We start from the raw sequence: 11,138 nt of genomic DNA, 5'->3' as shown, positions 1-11,138 counted from the left end.
CATAAGCACTGATAAAAAGCTGTGGAAAATAATAATTACTAGCAATTAATAGCATGTATTTGAAGTATATATTGCCGCTCAGAGGTCAAGATGCATTTCAATATCATTTGCCTCACCACTTCACAAGGAAGCTTCTTCACATTCTCAGTAATAGGAGATGTTGGCCTGTGTGTAACCACCAAAAATGTTCAAAAGGTCCAGTTGGCTTGAGAATGGGAGGCAATTCTCTAACTCTAATCTTTACTGCCAATCAAGAGGCTGATAAAGTGTGTTACACTTGCATTTACTGTACATAGCCTATAGCAGTTTTGTTAACTCAGTGTATCACAACAAACATATAATTACTGAACTATTATGTCATCTTTTTCACCTTGGCAAGTGCAAGTGTGCCAGAAGATTCACATCATGAAAAAACCTCAGCTGAATCCCTCACTACATGAGTAGATTCTAGTATGTGAGTTTGACCAATTCTTATGCAGTCAAAAAAGTAGGATAGTGACTTCTTGTAACAGACTCACTTTATTAACTTGATAGGCTTAATTTAATACGGCTGCTATAACTTCTAGTAATATGGAGTATATACAAAGTGTGTAGAAGTACATAAAGATGCTGATGTACTGTCTTTTTTAGGTATCCTAAATTATGTTGTTCTTGATTTTGTTAGCGGCATACCTTTAACTTTTAAATTGATCTGTTTGTGCATTTGCACTGTTTCATTTACTTAATACCTTTGTTATGATCAAAATCAATGCCAACCATCTGAATGTTTATTACCGGAGGTTCAATAATAAAAACAACTCTCAGAAGTTTGTGTGGCTTCTCTGGCTGTAGCATTTTTTATTTTTTTCATCACAGTCAAAAGTTGCAGCCCATTTCATTGCTCTGTTTTTACTAGCACTTACGAATTTGAGATCTTGGTATAGGTCATTTGAAGTTCAGCGCAGAAAAAGGTAAGTTTGGGGCTAGAGATCAGTAATACATACACAGTAATCTAGTAATCATGTATGCATCTAGTAATACATACTCACATATATGCATAACGCGTACCTACATCAGCCACAAGAACAAGTTTCTCTTTGACAACAAAATTCAACATTTTGAAACATTGGGACAAAATTGCCACAAAATAATGGCACAAAATTGGCACAAAAAGTCACACATATGCATGATTTCCAAATGCTAAACAAGTCTCTAAAGGAACCACCAAATCTAGGTGGTGCACAGAACGTGACCTGTCCTAAATACATTGTGCAACCCCCAATCCTCATCTCATTTACTTTGTCCACTCTCTGTGTAAAGCTAGCAATGAGCTGTAACCCTCCCCTACTGAAGGCTCTGAAGCCTCCCCTACTGAAGCTACTGAAGCCTCTAATTTAGGTATCTAAATAATTAATCATCATTGTGATCTTGCCAACTTATGGAATGATAGCTAGCTGCTCTTTAGGTCAGTTCAGTGCAAGAGCCGGGAAGTTATATGTTTACATACTTGCATAAGCAAGCGCTTTTGAAACAGGCTCCTCTTATTACCTTATAGCTTGCAAAGCTCTGGTTGCAACACTATTCCTTACCTACATGGTTTACCTTGAAATGTTATTCTAATAAAAAGCACTTCCTCTGGTTTGTTACTCAATCAGGAATTCATCACTCCATTATTTCCCCTTCCCGTAATCTGCTGTATTTGCCATGTAATTACTGATCATGGTGTAAGACACCTGGAGTTACCTTACCCACCTGTTTTTGCATTGGTTGTAACTAGAACATGTAACAGTTAATTTTGCATGGAAGTGCATCACTTCCATACAATAGCTGGCATTGACACCATAGAATTTTCCAACTTATATCTTGATGTAAATTATATCAAATTGTGTGAATCACCATTTTATTTCAGCTGAAATGAAAATTCCCCCATAATTCCCCATAAATATTGATATGAATTGTGTTTCCAACATAGATGTGTTGGCCCAAGTGCACTGTGATTTTATTCAAATTCTTTCACAGAATCATAGAATAGTTAGGGTTGGAAAGGACCTTAAAGATCATCTAGTTCCACCCCCCCTGCCATGGGCAGGGACATGTCCCACTACATCAGGCTGCCCAAGGTCCCATTCAGCCGGGCCTTGGACACCTCCAGGGATGGGGCAGCCACAGCTTCCCTGGGCAACCTGTGCCAGTGGCTCATCACCCCTCTCCTGTTTATACCCATTGCCCCTCTTCCTATCACTACAAACCTCTGTAAAAAGTCCCTTACCAGCTTTCTTGTAGCCCCTTTCAGGTACTGGAAGGTCGCTATAACATCTCCTCGGAGCCTTCTCGTCTCCACGCTGAACAACCCCAACTCTCTCAGCCTGTCCTCGTATGGGAGGTGCTCCAGCCCCCTGATCATCTTTGTAGCCCTCCTCTGGACCGATTCCAACAGCTCCATATCCTTCTTATGTTGAGGATTCTGGAACTGGACACAGTTCTCCAGATGAAGTCTCACAAGAGAGGAATAAAGGGCCAGAATCCCCTCCCTCGCCCTGCTGGCCACGCTTCTTTTGATGCAGCCCAAGGTACGGTTGGTCGTCTGGGCTGCAAGCGCACGTTGCCAGCTCATGTCAAGCTTCTCATCGACCAGCACCTCCAAAGTTCTTCTCCACAGAGCTGCTCTCAGTCACCCATTTCATCACTCTCAGGAGTAACGAATCACTCTCAATCACTCTCAATTTCCTCTATGACTTGCTGATAAACAAGCAAAGACCTTAAGAATCGCTTATTTAAAATGCAAAGTACAACAAATAAACAATGTTCTCTTCATTTGCCTTTTCACATTAACAGTGTATGGAAAATGTCACACTTATGGAGACTGAGAACCTAACAGGAAAAGCACAGTCTCACAGGCCTAAGTAGGAACATGGTTTTCAGTCTTGGAAAAATAAATACTGACACTACACTGGTGCAGGACTGCAGTTTTAAAGCTGGATAGCATATATATGGAAAACTAAGGAATTCCAACTACCATTTTAAAGATGCAAAATGATGATTATCAGATGGTTTTACTGTTTTATAGGGAGACATTTATGATCAGAATCTCCCTTTTTATTCCCATTCCAAGAAGTGGGCAATCTGGAGAAGAGTAATTTATGATCTGCAGTAAGAAGTGTTTAACTTGATCAGAAGGCTGGAGCATATCCCCTATGAGGACAGGCTGAGAGAGTTGGGGTTGTTCAGTCAAGAGAAAAGAAGGCTCTGGGAAGACCTTAGAGCAACCCTCCAGTACCTAAACAGGGCCTACAGGAAAGCTGAAGAGGGGCTCTTTGTCAAGGAGTGCAGTGACAGGGCAAGGGGCAATGGTTTTAAGCTGAAAGAGGGGAGATTTAGATTAGATATCAGGAGGAAATGTTTCACTGCAAGGGTGGTGAGACACTGGAACAGGTTGCTCAGAGAAGTCACGGATGACCCATTCCTTGGGCAAGGCTAGACAGAGCTTTGAGCAATCTGGTCTAGTGAAAAGTGTCCCTGCCCATGGCAGGGGGGTTGGAGCTAAATGATCTTTAAGGTCCTTTTCAACCCAAGTCATTCTATAATGCTATGATTTTATGATTTGCTGACAAATGAAAATATGTTGTGTGGGTTCGACCATACGGCACTAGAAAATACACATGATGTGGGTACACTTTTATTGCCTGCTTTCTAAAACAGCAGATCACATTTTCTGCTAAGGAAGACACCTTCCTTTCTAAGGCTGATGCCACCCCATTGTCTTCTTTACTTTTCTCTTCAACTAGTATCATTCTGCTGATGAAAACAAACTACTCTTACAGACATTAGCGCAACACACATGTATAAAATGTTTGTTACTAAACCTCTATAAAAGGTTCACTCTGGAGTGAAACATCAGATATTTAGGACCTAGCAGAAGATATCTACTTTAATCACACTAGTAAGAAGCTATGGCAGCTTTCACAAAGCAAGTCTTTAGTAATGTATTTTGTACCTGCTCAAAAGAACAACGTGAAAGAAATAACTGGAAGTCAATTCCTTTTTTTTCCATTAGCATGTCAGTGTTTTGAAGGGCACGTAACATCGTATTTCTCAGTTTGAGTAACAGAAGACCAGTGTTTGTGCCTGAAAGAATCATATTCGAGGTCAGAAGCATCCTGAAGTTACTATAGTTCCTGAAATTATTGTTTTTTTCTTAATTTTTGAGAATTTAATCTTATTTGTATTTCCTCCATGGAAACCAATAAATGCTTGGAAACAGTGCTTATTACTTGCTCCACAAATGGGATTGGAAGGCAGATTGCCTTAAATTCTGCTCCTCTGGGAGCAACTGTGGTTCTTTGGGACATTTATGTTGAAAGTAACAAAGAAACAAGCAAATTAGCAAAAAAAAAACCAATGGAGCTAAACAAACATTTGCCTAACACTGTGACTGCAGCAATAGGCAGGAGGTCTATGAACAGATAGACAAGGTAAGATACTCCTTCTTGCTTCTGACTTGTTTTCTTGTTTCTCTCCCTCTGTTTTTTTTTTTAGAAACTGTACTGTTCACTAAATGGAAGTAATCATCTAGGTCAATAACTTTCTTTTTTGACAAGTAGCTTCTAGATGGAGCCTAAACTATTTTCACAATAAATTAGCTGTGTTTAATGTGTACTGTTGGGATTTATCCATTTCCAGTCTTCACTGGGAGACGGTAACTTCTTCTAGATTGAGAGCAGAGGTTATCTCCATGTATTAGCTTGTTTGGGCTTTAAAATTTCTTTAAGATATCAGGAATTATTTTCTTGTTAAAAACAGTGGAAATTGTAAGGGCGAGTCCTTTTCTTTGCCCATTTGTTTAGAAAACTGTACTTCTTAAGGGTCATGTGGCACATTATGGTTTCAGAAATATCATCAAGCCGTGGTTGGTCTTCAGTCAAATTCATGATTCTGCTTTTGTTTATTTTTCAATCAATACAATGGAAAGTAAGGAATAGATGGACTCCATTTTAAATAAGATTCTTCTGCTGTGCTAATCTAGACTTTGTAAACTACTTTTGGGTGGTTGTTTTTTTTTTCTATGAGGGTCTAGAAATTGGACATTAAATTAACATCACTGATTTTCTAGTCTTTTAAGTACATACTGCCTGAAAATATTTCTCACTATAACCTCTCTTCTAATTCAGCTATCCATTCTAATGTTTTGCTGAAAGATAAATCCTTTCCTTGTTAAATTCTCAGTATATGTACCTATATATATGACTCAAATCACATCTTTGACATATTCTGTCTGAAGGCATACATCAGAGAAATGAGCTAAAATATTTCATGACACGTGAATGTTGATAGATTGTTTTGGAATAGCCTTGTAACATTAATCTTATATAAGTTGTCAGGAGGGCTCTTTTTTTTTGTGGTTGTTGCTTTTAATTTCAACCAAAACAGATTAATTATTTCTGAACACATTTATGAAAGTCTGTATAGTATTGCTTGGACAGTATGGACGAGGATATATCATATTATAATACTGTGTCAGCAGAGATGAGCAAGTTATTGAGTTTTCTGTACTGACTTAACACACGGTGTTCAAGATGGATCTTTTCCAATTACTTGGGCAGTACAGATGATGTGATCCTCACTGTGTAAGACATTGATTATGACTCCTGCAGTTTTGGAGTAAGAATCGCAGTAATTTCAACTATCTTAATATCTGTTATCACTTCCCAGTGAAATGAAAAATCAATCTGAGCAACTTGTGGTCAGTACTTCAAAAGTAGCACTTGATATTTATTTGCAATGATACTACAAATCAAAAAGCAATTCTCCTAGAATTCTCTTATTGCAAGAAAAAAAACCTCACTTTAGAATTTACCAGGATCAAATGTCTTTAAGAACATTTTAAACTGGAATTAAACCTCTATTCCTATAAATGCTATCTGCTTCTTGCAAAGACATTCTCCAAAATTATTTGTTTAAGCTTTTGTTAAGTAATTGCTCTGTTGGACTTTCCTGTTGATACTGAACATTTCTGAAATTATTTGTTGGTTCTTAGTTGGGCAGAATCTCAAATGTTTGTTTTGAGCACACAAGTAATTCTCAGTCTTCAAATACATTAACTGAATCACCCATAAGGTTCCAGATTGCCAAATTTGCTGTGCCCATATCAGCAAAGAGTATTCAGAAATGCACAGGATGACCTACAACCAGAAACTCAAATACTGTTTCAGAATCAAGAATTGCTGTTGAGATCTTGAATTATTGTTAACAGTACAGTACCTTAATAGGTATTTGTATGGACCGAACAGTGGAGCCTGGAATTTTTGTACAGAAAGATTTTTTCAGTCAGGGTTCTCCTCTGCTCTTGTAAATGCTTGCAGTTTTTTTGATAACAGGAAAAATCTTGAGCTTGGATGCAGAAGAACAAGAAAGAGCAGAAAAGTTTAATTAACTTAAAAAAAAAAAAGTTTAATCAGGGGAGATTTAAACTAGATATAAGGAAAAATTTCTTCACCAAAAGGGTTGTCAAGCACTGGAACAAGTTGCCCAGGGAAGTGCTGGAGTCATCATTCCTGAATTTGTTTAAAAGATGTGTAGAGGTGGTGCTTAGAGACATGGTTTAGTGGTGAACTTGGTTGTCTTAGGCTTATGATTGAACTTGATAATCTTAAAGATCTTTTCCAACCTAAATGATCCTGTGATTCTTTTATCATATGGATTGACACAGGGATTAAAAGCTGTGAGAGGGGAGAAAGTGCAGATGCATCCAACAAAGGAAGAGTGGGGTTGTTGAGGAATTTTTAGATCAAAATGGGCACAGATATTTAGACGTGCACAACCCAGCTTTTGCACCTGAATAAAGATAGCCTTGCAAAAGAATTAGTTACTGTAGAGGACACATTGCCTTTAAGGTTTCTCTCTGTATTATTAGAAAGTTGCTCTGTCTTGTACTCCTCTCACTTCTCACGGGAAGCTTTCCTCAGTAGTCCTTGACTTGTTATTTTGTAGACCAGAGTGCTCACATAGCCGTTTCTCATGGGAAAGCATAATACTGTAGGTAAACAATGATTGTTTACTGCTAAAGGAGAACTGACAAATCAGCTTGTAACACCATGGCTTGCCCCTGCTGAAGAGGGGTATAAATGTATTGTGAAATCTGAATAAAATGGCTTCACTAGATCATATTGGTCGTGTGGTGTCCATAGACTCTGCATGGGGAAATCCTGTGATACTCAGCACTGTCTAGGTTTGCGTTCATTTGTGCAGGTGGAAAGGTGTCAGTGCCCGAGTCCTGCTTGTCTGTGACAAAGAGAAAACCTGACACAGCTGAAGGGGCATCAAATGAGACTCCACTGAACACTAAGGTTCCCTGAGAAAGCCAAAGGAAGGTCGCATGCCGTGGCATTAGATCCAAGCACCCATTTCCAAATTGCCAGACAACATCAAATAACAATTTGCCTTTAGCTTAGAAATCGCTGTATGAATCTTCATATAATAAGTAAACCTTGGCCATCTGCTTTGATACAAATGCAGATCATGGAATAAAATCTTTTTATAACAAACCTAAATTGAGTTAATAGTGATTTTGACCTTCCCTCCAAGTGATGTTATCTGTTTCAGGGTGCATGCTTCTGTACTCAAAGGACTGTGCTGTTCCTGATCTGCAGAAATTATATGGAAAAGGGGTTGAACAGGCTTGGCTGAGGAACACAGATTCTCACAATACCAGAAAGAGAGGGCATTCAGGTTGTAATTAAAGCCTGCTCACAGTGCACACTAAAGCCTTGTAACTCATTACCTTAGGTTTCTCTGGAAACCAAAATTATTCTGTAGTTCATGAAACAATCGGATAAACTGGGCGGCAGGAGAGAAGCCAGAATCATGGGGATATATTAAATACAAAGATATAGACACTTCATCTCTTTCAGGAGGATCTTAAACTGCTAAGTGTGAAAAGTTGAGGAGAAAACTGGAGGAGACCTGAGAGTCCTGGTCTTTTTCTTACTGCTTTCCACCATGAGACAAGGACTATGGGGCTAGATGGACCTTTGATATGATGCAGTACAACAGTTCTTACGTACTTGTTTCCAGTAGAGATATAAATAATTGCAATTATCACTAAATATTTTCAGAAATGAAGCACAAGAGGCAAGGATACCTTCTAAATCTTTCTGTTTATCCTTTTTTTATTCAGGTTAGGAAAGAAGTTGAATGAATGGCCTCAAGCTCCGCCAGGGGAGGTTTAGGCTAGACGTTAGGAAAAAATTCTTTACAGAAAGGGTCATTGGGCACTGGAACAGGCTGCCCAGGGAGGTCGTTGAGTCACCTTCCCTGGAGGTGTTTAAGGCACGGGTGGACGAGGTGCTGAGGGATATTGTTTAGTGTTTGGTAGGAACGGTTGGACTCGGTGATCCGGTGGGTCTCTTCCAACCTGGTTATTCTGTGATTCTGTGATTCTGTGAAGTTGGGGATGTTACTGTTCTAATCTACAGTGCTGGCATAGGGCTTGGGAAAAAGTTCTGTGACATTCCAGATACAGATTTTGAAAAGACCTTAAGAGTCAACTCCCTCTCTCAAGCCTGGGTAATACATTTTTTTTCCTCTCACGGATGACAAAAATGTACAGGCAAGTATTAGAGTGTGAAAATCACCATGGTGGCACCTACCAAGGGAATTCAAGTTGGAAAAGGGATAGTAAGGGGCTTGAAAAGGAGAAGATGTATTTTTTTAATCATCTTGTAATTGGAAACACACCAAATTGACAGTTTCCCTACTATGTTTCTGGAACTTTAAGACAAATCTGCCTGGGCACTCTGGTAAATCAGAAGTCTGTGCAACCATATGATGAAACATACTCTGTCTGTAACAGCTGAGGCTAAAGTTAGTGCTGACACGATGGCAAGTGATGTTCCTGCCCCTGATGTTTGCTGGCATCAGAAGGCTTTGTTTAATAGACCTGTAGTATTCAAGGAGGCACAACCATGGTTTAGTGGTTAACTTGGCAGTGTTAGGTTTATGATTGGACTCAGTGATCTCAAAGGTCTTTACCAACCCAAATGATTGTACGATTCTATGCTGCAAGTTTCAGTGTCAGTATTCGGATTGTGCTTTCATTCCTAGTTCACCATCTGCTTAACGTTCATAGAAAACTAATCTGGATAGTACATATTATCTTTGCTTTGGTTTCATACCTCTGAAGGAATCAGCTGTTATTTGGGATCTCAGTAAACCTTTAGGAGGATTCATTGTGAGGGAGTATTACACTTGCCTCTTCTTGCAGCTGTTTTTTATATGCCTGAGTGAGCAGCCTGCATCAGGGAAAAATGTAGTATTGCAAGTCCCCTACTAAACCGCATTTCTTAACAGAAAATCATTGCAGATGTTTTTCTACTCATTTCTCAGCCCACAGTGCATCATTCTTCCAAACACTTGAGGCAGAGGGGCTGAGAGACATTTTTCTACTTCCTTTCTGAAGAGACATAGGGCAGGAGGACAGTGACTGTGGGCCCTCAGCCAAAAAAATACGTGTACTAGGCACACACATCTGACGCTGAATAGATGTTGCAGCATGAAGCCGCCAAAAAGAATTTGGTTACTGCTCTTCTCTTCTCTTCTCTTCTCTTCTCTTCTCTTCTCTTCTCTTCTCTTCTCTTCTCTTCTCTTCTCTTCTCTTCTCTTCTCTTCTCTTCTCTTCTCTTCTCTTCTCTTCTCTTCTCTTCTCTTCTCTTCTCTTTTTTTCTTTTCCTTCACTTTCCTTTTCCCTTCCCTCCCCTTCCCTCCCTTTCCCTTTCCCTTTCCCTTTCCCTTTCCCTTTCCCTTTCCCTTTCCCTTTCCCTTTCCCTTTCCCTTTCCCTTTCCCTTTCCCTTTCCCTATCCCTTTGCCTTTCCCTTTCCCTTTCCCTTTCCCTTTCCCTTTCCCTTTCCCTTTCCCTTCCCCTTCCCCTTCCCCTTCCCCTTCCCCTTGTCTTTTCCTCGTCTTTTCCTCATGTTTTCCTCGCCTTTTCCTTTCTTTCCTTGTCTTTTCCTGTCTTCCCTTTTCTTTTTCTTTCTTTTCTTATCTACCTCCTCAAAAGCCACTAGTGCCCTACTTATATAGTTAGGTTCACCTCCAGTGGTGGTCTGGGATGCCAGAGTTGTCAGGCAGTTGTTTGTAACAAAAAGGGCCCACACACAGCTGAACTCCCCTTGATGCGTTGACTTCTAGCTCCCTCTTGTGTACTAAGTCTTTGCTAATAGTCTCAAATAAGACTCGTACCATGAGGAACCAAGAGGCAGAATACATACAAACTTTACTGCTTTTAATAAAGTGATTTTAATGCTGACAGATCTTCATATTGAGGGCCATCATTCACGGAAAAGTCATCTCTCAATTATGAATTCTTACAGAGATATAGAAGGTCAGTTGGGCGTCTGGGATATTGAAGCCCTAGAAAGCAGACTTGGTTGTAAAGTCTAATTTGGAATGCAACAGTTCTGAATGTCTAGTTACAAAGGGTTTTTTTAGTATGTCTCTTAGACTTGCAAGGCCTTTCTTCCAGCCGTGATAACCTGTAACCACAGACACCTGAACAGCACACCCAGTGCAGCAGGTTGTTAGGAGCCTACAGTGTGTCAGATAAGTATTGTCAAGTGCCATTACGTATTAGATCTACACTCTCATAACTTTTCTTGGAGATCTCATTAATGCTTGGCTTAAGCAATTTATACTGACATATTGAACAATTGGGAAAGAGCCTGCAGATACGAACAGTGGTAGCATATTGAATGAGATGATGGTGGCGTGTTGCCTGAGCGGCGCAGGGAACCCACGGCAGATTTTATTGTCTGACTACAGCCTGTCTTACCACCTCAGAAAAAAGACAATGTGGCTTGCACCTGTGCAGTAGAAGGGACCCCTGCGTACAGGTTGTCTAACAATTTCTCTTGCCAGGTTTTCTGCAGATGAAGTTTCAGGTATTTCTTTTTTCACTTTTCAGATTATGCTGGAAGGACACAATTTCTACTGTACTTAACTAATCCCATACTTGTAAGCTCCCTTCTGGCTGCAAATGCCTATGAGAGTACACACTCCAATTAAAAACCTTTTTTTTTTTTAAATCCCCGTGTCAAAGTACTCAGATTCAGTAAATTCATCAGAGTTCATTCAGACAAGACTGGATATTTTTTAGCTGAGAGAAGAA

The 11,138-nt window shown here is 39.6% G+C and overlaps 1 pseudogene; it reads left to right on the top strand.

Moving 5' to 3' along the window:
• Positions 1 to 1,698: 1,698 nt before the first annotated feature.
• LOC138718477 (short-chain dehydrogenase/reductase family 16C member 6-like) lies at positions 1,699 to 10,555 on the top strand (annotated as a pseudogene).
• Positions 10,556 to 11,138: the final 583 nt, after the last annotated feature.

This window comes from Phaenicophaeus curvirostris, chromosome 3 (assembly GCF_032191515.1).
Source record: "Phaenicophaeus curvirostris isolate KB17595 chromosome 3, BPBGC_Pcur_1.0, whole genome shotgun sequence".
Lineage (NCBI taxonomy): Eukaryota > Metazoa > Chordata > Aves > Cuculiformes > Cuculidae > Phaenicophaeus > Phaenicophaeus curvirostris.
Note: the sequence above shows the minus strand (reverse complement) of the source record. Positions and strands in the feature narration are given on the sequence as shown.